The 22408-nt window shown below is 47.5% G+C and overlaps 1 protein-coding gene across 3 annotated transcripts in view; it reads left to right on the forward strand.

Moving 5' to 3' along the window:
* Positions 1–4797: 4797 nt before the first annotated feature.
* LOC140393707 (solute carrier family 45 member 3) overlaps positions 4798–22408 on the forward strand; it is a 156309-nt gene continuing 138698 nt past the window's right edge. For 2 of the 3 annotated variants that reach the window (XM_072480010.1, XM_072480013.1), the window contains exon 1: positions 4809–4969. The gene's annotated coding sequence lies outside the window, so the exon portion shown is untranslated. Of the gene's footprint in view, positions 4970–22408 lie in introns of all 3 variants that reach the window. The other variant, XM_072480009.1, reaches the window with a different exon arrangement.

Below are 22408 nucleotides of genomic sequence, written 5' to 3' on the forward strand. Positions count from 1 at the left end.
TATGAACACTTTCTTGCACTGCTCATCATTTTCCTTTATGAATGGGTTACTTTTTAAGGTGAATTGTGGCTAGCAAAAGTGGTCAGCTTTATCATTGGATTTGCCTTCAATTGCAGGAGAGGGAAAGGTTTACGTAATGATTTAGCACATTTTCAGGAAATCCCAAAGTATTTTGCAATGTGTGGATGCTCTTAGAACGCAGTCAGTTATGAATTCCGGATTCTTGGACACGGACAATATAACTCCTACATCCTTTCACTTTGATGGTATATCAGCAGCAGGAATTTTTATTTTACAGGAAGAAAACAGAACGCCAAGGAACTACTACAGGCACGGTCGCACAGTGGTAAGGGCAGCACAGTGGCACAGTGGTTAGCACTGCTGCCTCACAGCGCCAGGGACCGGGCTTCAATTCCAGCCTTGGGCGACTGTCTGTGTGGAGTCTGCACGTTCGCCCCGTGTCTGCGTGGGTTTGCTCCGGGTGTTCCGGTTTCCTCCCACAGTCCAAATATGTGTGCAGGTTGTTATGGGTCAGGGTTTAGAGAATCCCAAAGTGTATCATGGAGTTCACCTGACCCACAACTTTTAATAGATTGTGGTATGGGGAGCACACGGCCCACTCTACAGGTGTGGTACAGCAGAAATGGACAAGTATTTTTAAAAACAAAACAATGTTTATTCTATGAACTCAAGTTAACCTTTCCAAAACAAACAGTGAACATCTTAGCAACCAGTAAATCAAATACACCCCCCAAAGAATACAACACTAAGTAATCTGTAGGCTGTTCTTTTAACATCCAAAAACTTAACAAACCTCCAAACAGGAGCACACCAGGGTTTACATTCAAGACTGAAAACATTTGTACTTCTTCTGAATTCACCAAATGATCCATAGGTAGTTTTTGGATGGCAGAGATCAACAGCAGTGCAGCTCACAGACACACCCAAGCTTTTGGCAAACTGAAACCAAAAAAGTAGAAGTGGAGCTCAGCTCCGCCCACACTCTGACATCACTCCAGTAACATGAGCAGCTCCATTTCTTAAAGGTACATTTCTTAAACACTCATTTCTGAAAGGGTACTCTCACATGACAAGGTCAACTGTGGTTACGGGGATAGATGTGCAGCATAACTGGGGTTATGGGGGTAGGACAGGGTGGTGAGCCTAGATAGGGTGCTCTTTCGGAGAGTCGGTGCAGAATCGATGGGCCAAATTCTAACAACCTTCCTTCAAGAAGAGATGATGGACTCTTGAAGTTGAGTTGCTGCTCACAACGGTGCTTTTACTTTGCTGCCTGGATCCCAGGACTCCGAGATCTTCATGGTCTGCACACCTCATAACTTTCTTGAGTGATGTGGCATCACTCTCAGTTTTGATTAATTTCACACATGGACGAAAGAAGGTGTGGTACTAAGATCTTTTAAAAAAAATTTAGCGTATCCAATTCTTTTTTTTTGCAATTAAGGAGCAATTTAGCGTGGCTAATCCACCTACCCTGCACATCATTTTGGGTTGTAGGGGATGAGACCCACGCAGACATGGGGAGAATGTGCAAACTCCACACTGATAGTGACCCGGGACTGGGATCGAAACCGGTCTTCAGCGAAGTGAAGCAGCAGTGCTAACCACTGCGCCACCGCACTACTCTCCAAGATGATCTTCTCATGCTTATGCAGTCCCTCAGAATCGAGGATAAATTGCTTCCTTTCCTGTTTGATAAGTTCTGAGATGGTTGATAAGTCCAATGTGAGGTCTGTGGACTCAGCCACATGGCGTACTGCTTGAAGGGTTGGGGAGATGGGGAGGTGGGTTGTTTGGAGGTTTGTATACTCGCTCGACTTCACATCTTAACGTGTTTGGTGCCTTCTCGAATGAGCCTTCTCGATTTTGGTCCATCACAAGCCAGGGACCCCCATGAGTTCATGGCAATGATTGACTTAATCAGGGATACTTGGAAGACATGGTTAAATCATTTCCGCTGCCCTCGTGTGAGTTTCCTGCCATGATCAAATTCTGAGTCGAGCAGTGTGTCTGCATTATGATGCAAGGTGGTTTATAATCAACAAAATAATCAATAGAATTCCGGGATAAGTACTCAGTGAAAATTAAAAAGCAGGGCACCCCTGGTGACAGATGCAGAGCTGCTTTTGCACATTTGCCTCCTTGCATTATGACATTAAAATGGAAATTTCAGCAGACGCGAATGGAAATGTTGAGTTTGACAGCAGGTTGCAATAGCCACGAAAATGGAAATCTGCCAAGGTCACACTAGCTTTATTGGTGAGTGGATCTTTTGGTTTAGTGGCAGCATCCACGCCTCTGAATCAGATAAGAGTTTGAATCCTGCTTCGAGACAACCCTGGTGAGCAGAGGCTGGAGCTCCTGGCTTGACATCCAGTGGAACGCTGGTGGGTGTCTCCCCCTGTTGCATGGTTTGTGGGAGTCCATAAACCCCTCTTACCAAATTTGACCAACCACCCAATTGGCAGCCATAAAGATAGTTATAGTAAAGTCACCGTAGTCCCAAATGACCATAGGCTGTTTCCCCTTTGAGGGGGAGAGCTGACTGGTGGAGATGTAACCTGAGGATCACCACGCCTCAGGCGAGGGGCAAGGTTGAGAAGGCCGGACCTTCACGGACAGGAATTGAACCCGCCCTGCTGGCCTCGCTCTGCATCACTAACCAAATGTTCAGCCAACTGAGCTAAACCATCCCCACCAGATAGTTAGAAGGGGGTCAACTGGCTAGATGCCTTGAGTGGCACAGAACAATGCCAATAGTTGGGGTTCAATCCCCACACTGGATGAGATGGTTATTGGGGTCTGCCTCCTCGACTTGCCCCATAGTCATCACACGGCATAAGTCATGTTTCCCAACCCTTGAACAACAAGGATGCCAAGTGAAGAGAGAGAGGTGACGGCTCGAGAAGCAGGTTTCACGTCACGGCTGGTCAGACTGTTACTCAGCCTGGAAATCCTTCCACCATTCTGTCGAGGAAGAGAGTGAATATATGAAAATGACAGCAGCCAGGTGTATGTTTGTTCGTGTCACTGAAGAGAGCAAAAGGTTGCGTTTGTATGGCACCTAATTTGGACCCTCCAAAGGGCATTGGCAGTGGATCTTTTAAAATGCAGTTGCTAATGTTGGGAAATATAGCAATAAAGATGCACAACTCTGCCTCGCTGCCAATGCGCAATCCCCTCTTTACAGCACTGAAGCAGCAGCTTAGAGAGAGAAAGTCACGGCTCAGGCCTCTGGCTGGGATTCAGGAGCCAAAACCTACTGATTTTGTTGGTAAAAGTTGCTGTTTGTGTCGAGCATCTGGAGATTTCTGATCTTAGAGAAAAGTCAGGATGATGTAAATTTTAGAACTGCCAATCTGACTGCAGGAAGCCACATCCCCGCTGTCTGGTGGAATCCTGCAGCACAGTGGAGGCCTTTCGGACCATCGAGTCAGTCCTGAGCAGAGCTCTTTGAAAGAGCTAAGCAATCAGCCAAACCCCTGCCCTTAGGGACATGATAACAGGAGTAGGCCATTTAATCTCTGAGTCTGTCCCACATTGCATCATGGTCCACCTGTACCTTTAACTCTATTCACCCACCTGAACTCTACAAAGAGTGTCCTCCTGAATGAAAACCTGCCAACCTCAGTTTCGCAATTTTCCATTGATCTAGCTTCTTGGCAAAGGGAAGAGAGTACTAGATTTCTCCACAACTTTCCCTGTCCCAAGAATGTACCCAACCCTGCAGAGAGTTACAAACTGAACTTGCTTCCAATGCCCCTTTGGGCATCACACAACCCATCATCAATGGCTGGGTTAATTTTTCTTTTGAAAAGAAAAGGAACCATTTTAAATTCTAGAGGAATAAAACCCAGCAAATGTTCAGCATGGGAGGGGGTGAGGGGGGGGGGGGGTGAGGAAAATTGGAGAGGGGGAGGGGGCGCGATGAATCCACGTTGCTTTGGGTGAACTAGGAAAAAAATTAATTCATTTTAGAAACAGGCCCTTCTGCCCAGCTTGTCCATGCCGCCCAGTTTCTATCACTAAGCTCGCCCCACTTGCCCCGTATTTGGCCCATATCCCTCTATACCCACCCTGCCCATGTAACTGTCTGCTTTTTAGAGGAAAAAAATTGTACCCGCCTCTACCACTGCCTCGGGCAGCCTGTTCCAGATGCTCACCACCCTCTGTGTGAAGAAATTCCCCCTCTGGTCTCTTTTGTATCTCTCCCCTTAAACCTATAAAGCGAGTTGAACCTGGGACCCTGGAGCTGTGAGGCAGCAGTGCTAACCACTGTGCCACCCACACTTTGAATGTGACCAGGTCCCGACCAAAGTGAAGATATCCCCCGCCCCACCCCACCCCACCCAAGCCCCAACCTTTGGACCCTCCTTTCGTGTATATTGCGTGTTAATTTCGTGCACATTGTAAACACCCCGAAGCTTGTAACACAGAGACTATACACACACACACACAAAGAAAATATATTGAAAGAAAAAGTAGGTGCATAAGTTTGCCCCCTTTTTTGGTTGAGGGGTGGGGGGTTACATTGATTGTGTTTAACTTGACAGCTCTCAAAGCCCCAGCACTCTGTAGAAAACAAAGTGAAAGTTTGCCAAGTCCCAGTGAAATTGGCGACTGATTTGCGGGGGTGTGTGTGTGTGTGTATGGGGGGGAGGAGGGGTCAGTCACTCTCTGCCCCCCCCCCCCCCCCCCCCCCACACACACACAAACCCTTGGCTCTTGTCAAATCTCCCCTGCCTTCCTTCCTTCCGCCCTCAATGCGCAGGCTCGGCGCTCTCCGCTGATGGGTGATATCCCCCCCTCTCCCAGAGCTGGAGTCAGTTTCGCTGCTGTGGCGGCTCCGGGAAGGAGGGAGGAGAGGATCGGGATCGGGATGGGATCCTGCGATCGGGGCAGGAAGCCCGCATCATCTGAGAGCGATGCTGCAGCGGGCACCCAGCGAGTGAGTCTCTCTGCTTCTTGATGCAAAGAAAAACAATTATCTGGCCGCCTTGCCCAATCCACTGCTTTTATTTATTTATTTATTTAGGATTTGCAACATCTTGCAGAAAAGAAGGGAGTCCAACGTTTCTTTAAAGCCCCCATTCCCGCCCCCGCGCGTCTAAAACTTTCTCGGAAACTTTTTTTTGCATTGTAAAAGTTGTTGATGGTGGTGTGGTGGGGGGGGGGGGGGGGGCTTTCCCCACCAGTGCGGCGGCAGGACAAGGGGTATGAGAGGGATGCCAGCCGGGGAGGGGGTGGGTGGGGGGGGGGTATGAAAGGGATGCCAGCCGGGAGGGGGGGGGGGGGGGGTTGAAAGGGATGCCAGCCGGGAGGGGGGGGGGGGGGGTTGAAAGGGATGCCAGCCGGGGAGGGGGGTGGTGGCTTGAACTGCTTTATTTTTAACGCGACGTTAGGCTTTGTAGAGGAAAGTAGGCGATTTGTGTTGCATTTCAGGCAGAGTTTGAGTGTATTTCACATGGGGACCGGGTTGAAATGTCTGAGTTGAGATTTTTCCCATTCATATAGTCCCGGCTCATTCGGCTGCTGTGAATTTCCATCGGCTTAAATCGTGTTGATTTGGATAACATCTCCTCCTGCACCCCCCGCCCCCCTCCTTCACTCCCACACACACCTCCTTTCCCATCTCTTTCTCTTCCCATCATATATCTTTACATTATTTTTTTTTTGGGGGGGGGCGGTGCGAGGTGATGTTGCATTATTTAAAATGCAATTTTAAACTTTTTCTTCCCCCCCCCCCACCACACAAAAAAATCCCCAAAAGTTCTGGAGAAACCAAGTGACAAAAGATGGAGATTATTTCCTGGATTTCTTACGCCATCCTGACCAAAGCTTGGGGAGAATCTCCAGTAAGGATGCTCTAACCGCCCCCCCCCCCCCCCCCCACTACCTTCCCAAGTGTGCTTAACCCCGAATCCCTGACCCATTTGTTACCTGTGCACCAAATGAGAAAATACTTCTGGCTGTTTCCGGGACTTTTTGAAGTTTTGTTGCATGCAGTCTGTGGAGTTGGATTTCAACAGAGCCCAGGGCTGTCACTGAGGATGCTGTTGTGCAAAGGGCCAGGGCTGGCTGGGAAGGTGTGGTGTGGGCTCCATCAGCAGTTTGATAAACGGAGTGTGTTCAATACAATGGTCAGTTGAGTACATCATAATAATCGCTTATTGTCACAAGTGGGCTTCAATGAAGTTACTGTGAAAAGCCCCTAGTCGCCACATTCCGGTGCCTGTTTGGGGAGGTCGGTACGGGAATTGAACCCGCGCTGCTGGCCTTGTTCTGCATTGCAAGCCAGCTGTTTAGCGCACTGTGCTAAACCAGCCCCTTATTGTAGTCAAGGCGACTACAATAAAATACATTGCGTTTTGGTTGCATTGATGAATAAGGGGAAAGGTCCCCAAGTGCCACGTCCGGTGTGTTTTGGGTTAGTGAATCTCACCATGGTTAGTGGCTCTTCAACAAATGGCTTCTTCAATGTTTCAAGGTGGGGGGCAGAGAGTGGGCAAAATAATCAGTCATTCTCGCCCCTGATCATTATCCAGTGAGCAATGGGAGAGGACAGAGTTAGTTTGATTGCAGTGTTCTCCTACCCTGCCCTTCCACCCACTGATTGGGTCCAACAGCCCGTTGACAGTCACCATCTGGGCTTGCACATGACCACCGATACCGAAACATCACCGTCCCTTGTGTAGCCGTGTGTCGTTACTTCAGCAGGGAAGGGAACGGGAGGAAAACCTTCAGTTCTATAGTGCCTTTCACAAGACGGCACGGTAGCACAGTGGTTAGCACTGCTGTCTCTCGCCGCTGAGGAACCAGGTTCGATCCTGGCTCTGGGTCACTGTCCGTGTGGAGTTTGCACATACTCACTGTGTCTGCGTGGGTCTCGTCCCCACAACCCGAAGATGTGCAGGGGAGGTGGATTGGCCACACTAAATTGCCCCTTAATTGCAAAATAAAAAGAATTGGGTACTCTAAATTTATAAAAAGAAATAGTGCCTTTCACGAGCTTTGCAGCCAATCGCTGCTGTGATGCAGGAAACACAGCCTGTGCACAGCAAGCTCCCACAAACAGCAATGTGACAATGATCAGATAATCTAATTCAGTTGAGGGATAGGTATTGGCCAGGATGGAAACAGGGAGGGAAATGCAATTGGTAAGTTTAGGCTGCATCAGATCAGAGAATGAAAACAGCACAGAACGAGGCCATTCTGCCCATCATTCCTGTGCTGACCCTTTGGTAGATTTATCAGATCAGAACAACTTGTGTAAATTCCATGGTGTCGCCTTCTTCCAATTAGCCTAAATCTGTGACCTCTGGTCACCGATTCTTCATCCATTGCGAAGAGTGTCTCCTTTTTTTTAACTCTAACTAAACCCCTTATAATTTCGAATGCCTCTATCAGATCTTCTCTTAACCTCGTCTCCCTCAGGAGAACACAGTTTTTATCGTTTCTCCATGTAACTGAAGTCATTCACCTTTTTAAGTATCGTTCTAGTAAATCTCTCCTGCAGTTTCTCGAAGTTCTAGCCATCCTTCCTGAAACACGATGCTGATTCAGCTGGTCCAGACCAGCAATTAATGAACCCAACGTTTTAGAAAATGTAACCTTTCTACTCCGTGTCGCTGTTTATAATGGGCAAGGGTGTTGTTAGCCTTATTAAATAGGGTGGCACAGTTGCACAGCGGTTAACACTGTTGCTACACAGCGCCAGGGTCCCAGGTTCGATTCCCGGCTTGGGTCACTGTCTGTGCGGAGTCTGCACGTTCTCCCTGTGTCTGCGTGGGTTTCCTCCGGGTGCTCCGGTTTCCTCCCGCAAGTCCTGAAAGACGAGCTTGTTAGGTGAATTGGACATTCTGAATTCTCCCTCGTGTACCCGAACAGCCGCCGGAATGTGGCGACTAGGGGATTTTACAGTAACTTCATTGCGGTGTTAATGTAAGCCTACTTGCGACACTAATAAAGATTATTATTATCAGATGGCATTTTCAATTTATCCTGCCAAAGACTTGTATATACAACAGCCCCCTCCCCCTTGCCGCCCCCCTCGCCGCCCCAGGTCTCTGTACCATTTTGTTTTTATTATCTCATCATTCTCCCTTCCAAAATAAATACATTCACACTTTTCTGTATTAAATTTAATCTGCCACGTATTATTTAGTACCTGAGCCATTGCTTGCTGCGTCCACAAGGTTCCCCTTTTTGGTACTGTTATTTTCCCACTCAATAGTATTAGGAATTTCCTTCCCATTGTTTGGTGGCCTGTTGTATACAAACAGCTGTGTAGTAGCACCTTTAATTCTAACCAAATAGATCTTTGAACCCTTAACTACATCAACCCTTTTCTCGTGCTGTAGTACATTATCTTTGATCAATATTACCACCCCCAACCTTCCTCCCCCTCCCCCGTACCTTTCCTGAATACATCACAGCCAAGATTAAGTGTCCATTCTTCCTCTTGTTGAACCGAGTCTCCATTATTGTGACTATAACATAATCCCATGTGGCGATCTGTCCCTGCAGCTCACCAGACATATATACCTTGCTCCATGCTTGTACACTCATGCACTCTGAACTCCTCTTAAGTCTGCCTCACATTTCCCCTACCCCACCCTGTCCCTTCTATATCTCATCTACCCTTCATTCTGTTGTTTGCCTCCCGCAGTTTGTTCCGCACCTTGCACCTCCCCTCTGATCCAGTGCCCCTCCCCCACGATCCATTCATTTTAAACCCTCCCCCACTGCACTGTAAACATCTATGGTTTTATGTCAGCTTTCAGATAGGGTTAGTTCCTGGAAAAGCAGGAGTAAATTGACACTTCAGAAAAGGCTAGATCTCGACAAGGCTTAGACCAATATCCTCAAGGGGAGGTTAACCTTTTCCAGGAACTAGCCCTACCTGAAAGCTGACGTAAAACTATAGATGTTTACAGCAGTGACTGTTGGCTGAACTGTTGGCTAGTGTACTTCAATAATTCCCACTGGCCTGCTCTTTCCCCACACCTTCCTGTCCAGCAAATCTTTAGCTCCTTTACCTTGAATGATCAAATGGCCTCTGCTTCACGTCCTCTGTCTGGCAAAGAGCGGCACGGTAGCACAGTAGTTAGCACTGTTGCTTCACAGCGCCAGGGTCCCGGGTTCGATTCCCGCCTTGGGTCACTGTCAGTGTGGAGTCTGCATGTTCTTCCCGTGTCTGCGTGGGTTTCCTCCGGGTGCTCCGGTTTCCTCCCACAAGTCCCCAAAGACGTGCTTGTTAGGTAATTTGGACGTTCTGAATTCTCCCTCTGTGTACCCGAACAGGCGCTCCCTGAGTGTGGCGACTAGGGGATTTTCGCAGTAACTTAATTGCAGTGTTAATGCAAGCCTACTTGCGATAATAAAGATTATTATTATTATAAAGAAATAATAATGCATAACTCTCTAAGGAAATTAACCCTTTACTCTTTCAGTGGCCATTTGAAAGAGTCGACTTCTCGTTATTAATAAATACCTATTTCCTTGATCACCTGTCAAATTCGCTCATAACTTTAAGAGCCGCTATTAAACCTTCTGTTGGTCATTTCTGCCTCTGTGGCAATAGCCTCGGTATCTCAGTCTCTCCTTGTAATTATAATCTCCACTTCTGGCATCAAGCTGATGAATTTCTATAATAAGGTGCTCAATAGCACATAGTGTTCTAATTTGGTGTAGCCATTTCCCTGGATGAATTTTGTACACTTACTATTTAATCCTGGATAGTGTTCTGTTGGCTAGGTTTCAGGGTTACATTTATCTCCCTAATAACTCCAAATCGATTTGAAGAGGTACGAAAAGCTCTGGTCACACTGTGACTAATCAATGATATCCATGTGTGTCATTTGGGGAGGCATCTTTCTCCTCATTACTGATTTAAATCTGTTGCGGTTGTTTGCCTTGTTGAACAGCACTGAACTTTGTTCCACTATGCACAGCTAGAGCAGCAATGTTGTCTTTCATTTCCAGCTGCTTTATCTGTTTTTTCTTGCAGTGAATTAAAAAATATTCTCACTAGCCGTCAAATCTACCAGCCGGCAACAGTGTGAGTAGTTTCTGGTCTATTGTTTTGTTCGATTATTCCATCAATGACCCAAGTGCTTTCTGGAAAGTAACTTTCATGACACATTTGGGAATATTAGAAATGCCCCATATATTGCTGAAATTCTCATTAATGAACAAGAGCTCAGTCCCCTTGTCTGTTAACGGCCTAGATATGGTCCCACAGGGTGTGGCCACCCTCTGGTAGCTCCTCCAAGTCATGTGAGCAGATAGCAGTTTTTCTGACCTACCATAAGACATTTTTGAGGTGGGCCAGGCCTGAAACCACCCAGTCAGTGTTCACCCGTCTGCACCTCTCGGCTGGGACCAACAGATAATGGTTCGGAGCGTGGGAGTCTGTCTATGCCGAGGTCAGACTTGGCACTTACACTGCTGCTCCGGGCAGATCAGCTAACAGCAAATCCAACAAGAACTGTGGAGCATAGTAATGAGCTATACTTTACAAACTCAGCCATTTCCAGCTAGTATTCGGGCATTTAATTTCAAAATGTTGTATGAAACAAGCAGTTGTTTCAATTATGAAAAGCACCCCTAAAACCCAGTTTCTAAACAACATTTGTCACCTATTAAATACCATCTAATTTCACTCACTGTTCTCTGTATACTAGGCAGCAGTTATCCTGTATTAACATTAATGCTCTAATATATCTTTATGTTCTTCATTTAACATTATAAAATATTATATTTAGCATTGGAACGAATGACCCAAGCTGAATGCAATTGTTTCTGTCCCTCTCATTCATTTGTGAGACCTCAGCCCTCGCTGAAGCCCCCGGCCAGCAGCATGGATCTCGGCCGAGTGTGGACACTATCCGCAGCCGGCACGCCAAGCACCCGACCGCTGGGACCACATGTGGCCTGCGCCATTGGGAACTCAGCCCATCGGAGGCGGAGCATCGTGGGTGTGCCGGCTGATGCCGTTCCGACGGCGTTGCGACTGCGCGCCGACTTGAAGGGGGTGGAGTATCGCGAACTGGCGTCAAACCGGCGCCTGCCCCGATTTCGGCGTCGGAAGCCATTCTTTGCCCAATTGCGGTTCCCGATTTAGGCATCGGGCTACAGAGATTCCCACCCCTCGTGCTTGGAGGAACTTTTGACAGGCTGAAATGAACCAGAGCATTACAACACCTGATTACAGCCACCTCGATCCAACCTAATGTGTTGCAGCAGACTGCCGGGAACCTTTAATCCACGCTGGGGTTGGATAGAAAAAAAGGGGCACAACCTTAAAGTTAGGAGGTTGGCGGGGGGCGCGGCGGGGGGGGGGGGGGCGCGCTGTTATGGTGTGGTATCAGGAAGTATTTCAGAGTGTAGGGGAAATCTGAAACTCCCCAACATTTGTGGAGGCTAGGGAATTGAAATTCTTAAAACTGAGGCTGATAAACTTTGAGGGGGGCAATGGGTATTAGAGGGCTATGGAACCAAGGTGGGTAGATAGAGAGGAAACAGATCAATCCTGGTCAAAACCAATAGTGAACACGCTTGAGGAGCTGAATAGTCTAAGCCCGTTTGTGTGTTCCAAACACCATTTGGGGTAACTACTATCTCCCTGTTACACTGGGTCAGTTACTACACAAAACTAGTTTGGACAACTGGGGCAAAATTCTCCCCCAACGGCGCGATGTCCGCCGACTGGCGCCCAAAACGGCACCAATCAGACGGGCATCGCGCCGCCCCAAAGGTGCGGAATGCTCCGCATCTTTGGGGGCCGAGCCCCAACATTGAGGGGCTAGGCCGACGTCGGAGGGATTTCCGCCCCGCCAGCTGGCGGAAACGGCGTTTGTTGCCCCGCCAGCTGGCGTGGAAATGACATTCGGGGCGGCGCATGCGCGGGAGCGTCAGTGGCCGCTGACAGTTTCCCGCGCATGCGCAGTGGGGAGAGTCTCTTCCGCCTCCGCCATGGTGGAGACCGTGGCGGAGGCGGAAGGGAAAGAGTGCCCCCACGGCACAGGCCCGCCCGCAGATCTGTGGGCCCCGATCGCGGGCCAGGCCACCGTGGGGACACCCCCCGGGACCAGATCGCCCCGTGCCCCCCCCCAGGACCCCGGAGCCCGCCCGCGCCGCCTTGTCCCGCCGGTAAGGTAGGTGGTTTAATCTACGCCGGCGGGACAGGCATTCTAGCAGCGGGACTTCGGCCCATCCGGGCCGGAGAATCGCAGGGGGGGGCCCGCCAGCTGGCGCGGAAATAACATTCGGGGCGGCGCATGCCCGGGAGCGTCAGCGGCCGCTGACAGTTTCCCGCGCATACGCAGTGGAGGGAGTCTCTTCCGCTTCCGCCATGGTGGAGACCGTGGCGGAGGCGGAAGGGAAAGAGTGCCCCCACGGCACAGGCCCGCCCGCGGATCGGTGGGCACCGATCGCGGGCCAGGACACCGTGGGGGCACCCCCCGGGGCCAGATCGCCCCGCACCCCCCCCAGGACCCTGGAGCCCGCCCACGCCGCCTTGTCCCGCTGGTAAATAGCTACTTTAATTTACGCCGGCGGGACAGGCAATTTCTCGGCGGGACTTCGGCCCATCCGGGCCGGAGAATCGAGCGGGGGGCCCGCCAACCGGCGCGGCCCGATTCCCGCCCCCGCCCAATCTCCGGTACCGGAGACTTCGGCAACCGGCGGGGGCGGGATTCACAGCGGCCAACGGCCATTCTCCGACCCGCTGGGGGGTTGGAGAATGACGCCCCTGATGTAATTCATGATTTAGTCTGCCGTTCATCTTTTAGAAAAGAAGTCTCGCAGTCTATTCAATCTAATAAATGTGAGCTTTGAAATCTTAGATGTCATTGGCAGTCCCTCATGGCTTATCCAATTCTTGTATTTTCAAAATTCAGTTACCTTTCGTGTTTGCTCTTCAAGATGGTGACGTTGAATGGAATATCTGCCCAAGCAGCCATCCTTCTTGTGTTAGCTCAGGTGCTGTTGGCATAACAAGAGAACCTGCTCCTTTTTTTTTCATTCACAAAGTCCACGCGTGCGTGATTCTGGGAGTGTTAGCCCTGGCTCAGTCAGTAACACTCTTGCCTCTGAATCGTCAAAGTTCCAGGTTCAAGTCCCACTCCAGGGCTTGAGTACAAAAATCTACCCTGATACTCTAGTGCAGCCCTAAGGGCGTGGTGGCGAATGTGATATAAAATAGTAAGTTTACATATTAGTTACAGTAATGTAGATAGAGGCCAGTTTAATTCTGGTGAGTTCACAGACAAAGGATTTCAGAAAGCATGGTAAGGAAGGGGGGAGGGGTGTCTGGTGGAGGAGGAGAAAAGGATGCTGGGTAACAAGAGGCCCAGGGTTAAGGAATGAGAAGTGAGCCAATTAGGATGTATGGCCAGGTCAGGAGGGGTATAGGATGACCTATGGGAATCTGTATGTGAAACCTGATGCCATTTGAATGTATTTGCAGAGATTCCTTTGTCTTGGACCTCATTCGTTTCCAAGGGGTCCAGGAGACTGGTTCTGTGTTCTGTGTCCCTGAGAAGCGAGTCAGACTTGCAAGTTGGTTAAAAATAAATAATACTATGCCTACAAATCCATCTCGAGTTTTATTGAGGCCAGACTGACGGGTAAAGAATTCAATGTTTTGTCATTCCTTAACCCTGGGCCTCTTGTTACCCAGCATCCTTTTCTCCTCCTCCACCAGACACCCCTCCCCCCTTCCTTGCCATGCTTTCTGAAATCCTTTGTCTGTGAACTCACTAGAATTAAACTGGCCTCTATCTACATTACTGTAACTAATATGTAAACTTACTATTTTATATCACATTCGTCACTGCATTGTTGGAGGTGCTGTATTTTGGATGAGATGCTCAACTGCTTCCTCTGGTGAATACCCAAGCACTGTTTTGAAGAAGAGCCTGGGCGGGATTCTCCAAAAATGGCGCTATGTCCCCACGCCAGCGTAAAAACGCTGGTGTTTCACTCTTGACTTTCCTTAAGAAAGTCCTGAGTGATTCTCCTACTTGCAGGGAGCTGGCAGGGCCCCGGAGTGCTTCTCTCTGCTCTGGCTGCCTCTGTCAATGACACCCTAGCCGTGTCTCGTAGATCGCGCGTGAGCGATCTCCGAGCGATCCTGACCAGAGAATCCGTATTTATTCCCCTTCTGACATGACAAAAACACAGATTATCTGGTGGTTAGAACATTGCTGTTTCTGGGGGCTTGCTGTGTGCAGAATTGGCTGCTGCATTCCCTGCATTACAACTGCAGTAATTCATTGGCTATAACTCACTTTGAGACGTCTGGGATTGTGGGAGGTGCTATATAAACGCAAACCTATCTTTTTTTAAATTACTGGTTTAAAGAGCACAGCATGATTTACCCTTTCCTTTGTATACGCCCATACGTCCAAAGCTTAATTCTATTTACTTACTACAGAGTCCCAGTGAAATCAGCTGGGACAGAACCTGGGATTTTCCAAGACTCTCTGCTTAGTGACTGTTAGCCACTGAAACACGAGGAAAATTCTCATGGTGACTTGGCTGAGTGATGTTAGCGAATTAAATCTCATCTCATGGCTAACGTATCTGGTTTATGGAAGTTGCATTATCACTTTTGTCAACAACTAATTTGTTACTTGCTCACTGCTTGAACCAGAACCTTGGCACTAGTGAGGACCAGTACAGTAGCAATGTTCATTCACTCTTTGGTGGCAAAACTACAGTAATGTTTGAATGACATTTGACCCTGAGGCATTTCTGATGTGCCGCTTCCATCATTTTAAAGAGCATCTCAACGTTTCTGTTCACTCTATAAACTAGAGGCCGTAAGTGTGAGGAGTTAACAGGGAACTCAGGAGAGACGTCTGCCAGAGAGTGGAAAGAATATGGAACTTGCAAACTAGGCAATGACTATAGACCCATTTCAGGTGAAGCTGGATAACCACGAGGGTGAAAGGAGTGGAAGGCCATGTTGGGTGAGATGAAGAAGGAGGGGAAGAGGCTAATTAGTATGGAGCATAACGCTTGGATCACTTGCGTCAAATGTTACATTTGTGCCATTGGCTTGATGTAATTTATATTGACTCCCCCTTTTCTTTCCCACTCTTTCTGAAGGCCCCACCCACCAACCGGTTGAAAGGCCTTGCAGGGTTTAATTTCCGACTCTTCTGGTAACAGTTAGAACCTGGAGCTGCCTCCATTTGGTCTGCAGTCAGCAGTGAGGGAGTGCAGGAGTGAAATGCCATCTGACTTGTATTTATTTTCCTTGTGGGAGGAAACCGGAGCACCCGGAGGAAACCCACGCAGACACGGGGAGACCGCACAGACAGTGACCCAAGCCGGGAATTGAACCTGGGACCCTGGCGCTGTGAAGCAACAGTGCTAACCACTGTGTCGTGTTGATAGTTGGAATTAAAGGGATTATTTCATCTGATTTTCTTTCTGCTCTTAGTTCCTATCCTCTCCTGGGGGCCTTGTCCATTCTGGGATACTGTTGCACGGGTACTGGGTGCTAAGAATTGCCAATGTGCCAGGATTGTCCAGCATCTCCAGGAATTATGTCAACTTATTTAATTGCCTGCCTCACCATCCTTCACTCCCTAAAAGCATCGAGTCACTTTGATCTACTGATTCCAGTTCCAAAGGTGTTTTGTACGGCTGCTACTTTGCGAAGAAAACTGAAATGTCTTTAGTGTGTGTACATATTCTCCAGGAATTAACAAATATCGCCCAAGAAAATTTTCATGGGAAACATTTTAATTGAACACTTTTGTGTTTATGGCAACATGATAGAGGAAGGACTGGGTGGAGCGGCAGGAGATCGAGGGATAAAACTCCCAGGAAGATTTCCAAACAGAATTGGCAACCAGACACGGTGCCTGCAGGTTGATGAAGTGGATATTTTGCACGTGAGCTTACATGTTGTGTTCTGTGGGGTATGAAAGGACAGTTCTTGTGGGGAGAACATGGCTAAATGCGGTCCTATTCTCACCATCCGTTAAAGACACTGGGCCCCGGACAGTGATCAGGGAGCCAGTTACTGTACTGCCTGTGCTCAGAATTACACGATTAATGTTGCCATTGCTATGGGGACTTAATCACACAGCTTGCTTCTCTTAACCAAAGCGGAAAGCTTCACCCCCGTGCCAAGTTCATTTATAAGCAGTATTACATTATCTTTTGTCATATTTTAAGAGGCTGATGCAGGTGGTGACCTGGTACTTTTAAGGAAGTGGAGAGTTTTACACAAAGGATTATTTTCCCACCTGCCATATATATATAAAGACACTTTAGTTGTCTTGGCTAAGTATCAGGCCTTTAAAATACCTTTGGAACTGGATTTATGCCTTTAGGGAGTGAAGGACGATAAGGAAGGGTAATCAAATAAGTTGATATAATTGTGATTTAAAAAGAGATACAGCAGGTCAGGGTCTCTGCAAAGTGACAAGAGTACAACTTTTCAGATCGCGTAAAGTGCCCGTGTGATTTGGTCATTGCTCTTGCACAAGTAAGGCAGCATTTCGTGGGGTTCAAAGCTTACTCAAGAATTTGAGTGCATAATGTCGGCAGGTACTTCAATGTGGGAGTGAGGGAGGGGGTGCTGGATAGTTGGCGGTGCCTTAATCCATTCAGGTTGGCTGTTGAGTTGAGGCCCTGGTGAAGATCGATTGGGTGGCAGTATTCAAAAACGGGCAGGAGCATTCTCCCATTGTCCTGGTGAACGTTTATGACTCCAATCAATACTGCTATAAAACAGACTGACTCATTAGTGCTGCTGTGGCACCTTGCTGTGTGTAATCAGCTGTAATAATTCCGTACATTTCTGAAATGCCATGATTGTAGCGGTTCATTGGCTGTGAAGCATTTTAGACCATCTTGAGGATACCATATTAATACAACTTTTTTCCTACAGTGGACATGCAGTAACTTGTTCTCAATGGTTAATGTTGAATGCGCCAGATTATTTTTCACATGAAACACTGCTCAGTTTGTGTGTTTTACCAGCACTTGGCTCCAAACTTCAGTACAGGCTTGTTCCAAATATGGGAGCTGAATTCCAGAGGAGATTGAAGGGGATTGCCTTTGACACCAAGGTAGTGTTTGACAGGGTGCGGAATCACGAGGCCTGGGTGAAATTGAAATCAGTGGGAAGCAGGGGAAATTCTCCATTGGTTGAAGTCAGAGCTACCATTTAAAAAAACAGATAGTTGTTGGAGGCCAATTATCTCCGCCACAGGGCGTCACTGTAGGAGCTCCCCAAGGTTAGGACAAACCATCTTCGACTGCTTCATCAATCATCTCCATCCACTATAAAATCTGAAGTGCCAGATTAGAATTGGACGTTTTGTAGTTCATGCCTTCTCAGATAAGGAAGCAATCATTGTGGAAGTGACGTAATAACAAGAATTTTTATTATTGTCACAAGTAGGCTTGCATTAACACTGCAATGAAGTTACTCTGAAAATCCCCTAGTCGCCACACTCCGGCTCCTGTTCGGGTACACGGAGGGAGAATTTAGAATAACCAATTCATCTGACAAGCACGTCTTTCGGGACTTGTGGGAGAAAAGCGGAGCATCCGGAGGAAACCCACGCAGACACGAGGAGAACATGCAGACTCCGCACAGACAGTGACCCAAGCCGGGAATCGAACCCGGTTCCCTCCCGCTGTGAAGCAACAGGGCTAATCACTCTGCCACCGTGCCCTGGGGGACAAGTCCCGCACAGGGTCCAGTCTGGGATTTAAAACAGTTACTCTGAAGCTCTGAAGTTAGAAGAAGTGCTTTTATTTCTTCTAACATTTTTCCAGAATAAATATTAACGTGACACTGGCAGAACCAGCCAAAGTTAGTGATTTTTAAAATGGCTTTGTCAGATGTTTCCCAGTGCAATGCAATGGACCAGGGGACTTCACCACTCATGGACAATTGCCAGGTAAACCCTAAACTGGAACAATCCAACAGGGATTTCCCTCCACATCTTTGGGGTACCTGCCAAATGCGCCGCTGGGGAGCCAGGAAGCTACAGGCCAGTGTCTTTGCTGGATTGATAGCTTCCAGGGCATATCATGCTGTTGTTTTCCATTCAATCTGGAAGATTTCACATTCTGAATTAACATCATCAATTTTCTTCAAAGGAGTGCAGCTCTTGACGGAATGTCAGGGATGTAGGTCCACTTCCCCTGCTTGTACTTAGCTTCCTGCAACTGAAGTAACAGACTTTGCAGATGCCTCAGTGCAGCTGAATGCGGTCCGAGGAAAATGCTCTGAGGTGGCTTGTGATCAGATTCTACCCTCACTTATCTTTTCCAAACAGGTATGGACTAAAATGCTCACAGGCAAAGAGAATAGCCAGGCGCTCTTTCCTCGTTCTGCGCAGAGTGCTATTCAGTTTGCGTTAACACACTGGGTGCGAAAGCCACCTGGTTGTCCTTGCTCCATCAGGGTTGCTCCAAGTCCTGTCTCATTGGCATCACACTGCAGGGTGACTTCATTGTTAACGTAGTAACCCCTCGGGGCGGCACGGTGGCGCAGTGGTTAGCTCTGCTGCCTCACGGCGCCGAGAACCCGGGTTCGATCCCGGCCCTGGGGCACTGTCCGTGTGGAGTTTGCACGTTCGCTCCGTGTCTGCGTGGGTCTCACCCCCACAACCCAAAGATGTGCAGGGTAGTTGGATTGGCCACGCTAAATTGCCCCTTAATTGGGAAAAAAAAAAGAATTGGGTACTCTAAATTTATATTAAAATACTTAGTGGTGCCCCAGCTCTGCTGTTGTTGTCGCTAGTGTTACGATCCCAGTTGATGTTATAACTGGACGGGCAGATTCCAGAATGGAACCCTGGCTCGAAAGACCACAATGTTTTGAAAACATGGAGGAACAGAGTCACGGGACCAGTAATTAGTTTTACCAACAAATAAAAACATGAAAAGTTGGATTATTATACAATACTCCTTTACTCCCCTCTTAGCTTAATAAATACACACCAATTAACACGGATAACAAAGTACATCTTAAACGACATTGGTCTAATTAACACAAAGTCCCGTTTAAGCACACAGGTTGACTGTGGTCAAATAGACCCACTCTACTCTGACCCCAAGTTAGTGTCTGTGGTTTTCTCCTCAGAATCCCCCCAAATGGTTGTCCCATGGGACTTTCCAAACACCACTCCCAGAAACACGCTTTATTATTATGGGAGAAGATTTTAATAATGCATCCCCTTAAGCAGTTTACATTCCGAAATCCAGACCAGGTTTTCCAAATGACACTTTAAACCAAAGCTTTTGCTCCACTTTTATCAGCGACTCGAGTCCAGGATTTCACTCCAACGTCTTTAGGATTTCGTTTTCTTGACTGCTGTGCAAACTGCTCACAATTGCTATAATTCTCAATTCGTAGACTATTAAAACGGCATCAGACATTTGTTTTACCGTTGAAGGTTGCGGCACCACTTTAATTCTGGATCTTGCAATTGTCTCTAGCTCAGAACACTTTGTTTACTCTTCCTTTAATTCTTCTGAATAACACCTTGGTCTCTGTTCACTGACCTCAATTGTCTGAAACATCTTTCTGTCCCAATTCCCTGGTTATCTGGACTGTTACTTGTACTTTTGGAAGCCTGCCTCTTTGCAGCTCCCATCCTGTCTAGGCTTGCTTCTGCCAGAGTTGGGAGATGTTCACTCCCAGTGGTCCTGTCTCCAACTGCAATGACATTAGCTAAACTAAAACTTAAAAGCTTCTCTACCTTACAAGGCCCCAACACCCACATACCTCTGCTGGCCTACATAGTTTTCACGCCATAGCCCTCTCTGAACACAATAGAAACACGGTTGGAATTGAAACCAACCCTCGCACATAAAAACAACCGCTTGTCCATCATGAATCTAACCATTGGTTTTACCCTTCCAGGCACAGACACATTAAATTAAACCTCCTTAAAACTATGCCATGTTTCCAATGTTTACCAATACAAATATAAATCCCTTAAAACTAACTTTATTTTCTGAACGATAGCTGTTTGATGCGAGTGAAAGCTGCTTCTTGTTCTGTGCCCCAATACTACTGAACATCCTCAGCATTTAACTTGTGTGGAGGTTCACACAGATGACAAATTGGGCATTAACTTAACTAGGTCGTTCACAAGGCCAACAAATGTTGAACCACCTCCACATCTCTTAGGTGGTGCATCTCTACCTCAGCTCCCACCTTATCAGGGTCAGGGTGAAGTTATTTTGCTGTCAGTATGCGACTATGTGATTGACTCCAGTCGCAGTTTTTCCTTAATAATCTCCTGGTTCATCTGACAAGCTCTCTCTCCAGCAGTCTCGCTAGATCTTGGTCTGCAATGGCTTCTTTCTTCACATCTCCACATCTATAGACTAACCGATCATCCACGATGGCTTCCACTCCTGGAGGTTCATTGACTATCTTGTGCTGCCTCCATTGACATTCTTCCAGAGGAGTAGAAATGCCAACCAGCATTCGCAAACACCTGCACTTCCCGAATGCTGTCGAGAATATAGTCTTCTTTCAACTTCCCCTGCAAGTATCCATCCTTCACATATAGGGTGGTAAAGATTTTTGCCGTGGCAAGTTGTGTGGCAAAATGTCTTCAGTGGTTGGCATTGGGTAGTGAGAGCTCCTCAAAATTTTGAGGTCCTTTGGATTTGTGCTTCCCAGGTTTTTCACTGCTACCGTATTGCTAATCCGCTCTGTAGGTCTTGTCACTTCCTTGATTACTCCCATCTTCATCAAGTTCCTCTATCTTGCCTTTCAGGCTGGACTCGGGCAGCTAGAACTCTCCTTGGAAGATGCTGAGATGGCCTCACACTCACATCTACTTCAAGATGATATTCACCAGGAAGACCACCAAGATCTGTGAAAACATCTTGAATTTTTGTTTAGGATTGGTTCAGCAGCCAATGTCTTTATGCCTTGTGAAGCACTGCAAACCGCTTCTGGCACATGGAGGCTGTGCAAGAGGTGGACATGCTTCAGCTGAGGTATGTGGATTTTGGTTAGGGCCTCCTATTTGAAAGTGCAAATCTTTCTCGGCCTAGTTTGTCCACTTGGTGTGAGCATTATTCCATCATAATAGCCACAACTTTACCTTCAACAGCTTCATTTACGAGATTCACATTCATTTGATGCTGTCCTTCTGCAGTCACCATTCCAACAGTCACAAACCATTTTTTAACCTTAGTACTTGACGGTGCTGACCTGTCCCAGGGTGCAGAGTGATCCATTAGATTCATGATCCAACATCTCTCCAGCAACCATCTTTACATGCTTGCATTTCTTCTTTCCAGAAAAATACTTGTGTGCAAACCGATTCAGTTCTCCATTGTGAGGCTGAGACCTATCTCTTAGTTCTCCCATTAATAACCTCCAGCTGAACCTCGAAGCATCTGTACATGTCAATATCTTTCTTGAAAGTAAGTTTCTCTCATCTTCGCTCTCGGGGCGGGATCCCTTTTTCCTAAGACAATCCTATCGCAGCATGGTGGCACAGTGGTTAGCACTGCTGTCTCACAGTGCCAGGGACCCGAGTTCAATTCCGGCCTTGGGTGGCTGTCCTTGGAGTTTGCACGTTCTCCCCCGTGTCTGCATGGGTTTCCTCCGGGTGCTCCGGATTCCTCCCACAGTACAAGGATGTGCAGGTTGGGTGGACTGGCCGTGCTAAATTGCCCCTTAGTGTCCAAGAATGTGCAGATTGGGTGGGGTTGCGAGGGAGTAGGCCTGGGTAGAGTGCTGTTTCAGAGCGTCAGTGCAGACTCGATGGGCCGAATGGTCTCTTTATGCACTGTCGAGATACTGTATGCATATTTTATATTAGGTATATGCATTGTCTTCCTCAACAGAAGGAACTAATGTTGACCTCATCCACAGTGTCCTTTAACTCCGTGAGTAATTTGCTTTCATAAGAAAAATAGTATCTTATAAACCGAATAGAAAGAGATAATTATTGCATCCACTGTCAGTTTGTTTCATAATTTAGTTTTAAGGTCCCTGCCATTTGACTGTTCTTAACTAAAGTTGGACATGTGGAGTTTATAAATTGGAACGTTAGCGTCAACAGTTCATGGGAAGTCTGCTGTGAAGCAGGGCCATTCAACTTTGCCTTAAGTTACACAAGATAAGATAGTTGAACTGAGTCATCAATGGAGGACATGGCTTTGAAAATAAGGAAACCACAAAGAGAAAACAAGAACCAGTAAGGATTTATTTGCTTGCGACTGTTGTTTTGTGGAATAAACAACTTCCACGCACTGTCTGCAGTTCCCTGTCTCTTCTGTCTCTTCTGACAACACTGGCCCCTTCGCTGATCCATGGCAGTACTTTTCCAAACGCTGTCCAAGTAGAACTATTCATGTGTGGTTTCTGACC

This window comes from Scyliorhinus torazame, chromosome 17, assembly GCF_047496885.1.
Source record: "Scyliorhinus torazame isolate Kashiwa2021f chromosome 17, sScyTor2.1, whole genome shotgun sequence".
NCBI classification, from domain to species: domain Eukaryota; kingdom Metazoa; phylum Chordata; class Chondrichthyes; order Carcharhiniformes; family Scyliorhinidae; genus Scyliorhinus; species Scyliorhinus torazame.